General features: G+C 37.7%; 1 non-coding gene across 1 annotated transcript; it reads right to left on the bottom strand.

Annotated features, from left to right (window-relative positions):
- Window positions 1-326: 326 nt before the first annotated feature.
- Window positions 327-399, bottom strand: trnaf-gaa (transfer RNA phenylalanine (anticodon GAA)). The gene has a single exon. It is a non-coding gene; the product is annotated as a tRNA-Phe (tRNA).
- Window positions 400-1378: the final 979 nt, after the last annotated feature.

Here is a 1378-nt window from a genome sequence, read left to right as displayed (position 1 = left end):
CCAAATTCCATCATCAGCATTTGCCTCTGCTACATCCATCGTCCACTGTGCTGTTTTTTTTTGTTTGTTAGTTATTGTTTTTTTATTTGCCTCTTTGTGGCCTCAGGAGTTCAGTTATTATGTTAGGTTACTTCTGCATCAGTCTTTTACATGTACATGTAGTTTGAAATCACAACACTTCTTGTGTATGTGTGAATGTTTTCTGAACAGCATTAAAATAGAAGCCCATTTACCATCTGACAAAACTGTACAAATATGAGGTAAGCCGATATGAACGCACTCCTGCGGGAAAAAAGCTTATAAATGAAAAATGTGTTTCCACCGCTTGCCGAAACCCGGGATCGAACCAGGGACCTTTAGATCTTCAGTCTAACGCTCTCCCAACTGAGCTATTTCGGCTTGCGTCATACGTAGCGACGCAGTAATTCTTTTGTACATATGTTAACTACGTAGCTGACGCGTGGCTATCTTGTATCAATCCTAGAAGCCTGCTGCCACCTACTGGCCGATAAATGTACTAGAACTGTGTGTTAACATTTTTCAAAATGTTTCGTCCTATGAAAAAAAACCCAAAAACATTTAAACAGTTAGAGGTAATTAATCCCTTTAAACGTTACATTAAACGCTTTTAATGTAACGTTTTTTTTCCCCAAAAAAAGTAATATGTCATGTCTGTCAGATCTAAACGATTGAACGAATGTTGCAAATCATTCCGTCTACACATTAATAGAAAAAAATAGAAGAAAAGAAAGATAGACTGTTGATCAACATATTCTCAAAATAGTGCAATACATGATTAAGTCAGCATTAAATAGGTAGCCTAAATAACAGCACATTTTCTGCTTTTGTGTGCTTTCACTTGTTTAGCTTTGTCAATCTCAAAATCGAAAACAAATGACACGGACCGGTTGCCGCGGATATGTTTTCTACATACTCTACTTCAGTTTTTCGGTCTAATATCTACTTTTCTCTTTTACACTGCACAAAATCAACCTATCATATCTCAGAGTACCTGCAAAGTCAGTCAGAAGTTCTGCCGAGTCCTCCCGGAATTGGACGCCTGGACAGTGTGCCACTGTGGCCACCAGAGGTCAGTCTAGCACAGGATATTATGCTCCACACACACCCTACCGACAAGATTCAAAAGAAATGTTTTCATTTTTTTCCTTCACTATTAGCGATAAAAACGTATTCCTAATCAAGTGGCTGAAAACTATTTCCTAAATTAGAAAAGAGCAAATAAGTGATATCGACTATGTGTGGTTTCACTCATGTGTTTTACACTACAGCTACTATCATTGCATGGTGGACTATAAAGGGAATATTTTTACAAAACACACTCAACTGTGCATTGACCGGTTCATACTCATCAAATTGT

Source organism: Brachyistius frenatus, unplaced genomic scaffold (assembly GCF_029030835.1).
Source record: "Brachyistius frenatus isolate BFR_SWC_R1_liver_20210118 unplaced genomic scaffold, ASM2903083v1 Contig_4, whole genome shotgun sequence".
NCBI lineage: Eukaryota > Metazoa > Chordata > Actinopteri > Embiotocidae > Brachyistius > Brachyistius frenatus.
Note: the sequence above shows the minus strand (reverse complement) of the source record. Positions and strands in the feature narration are given on the sequence as shown.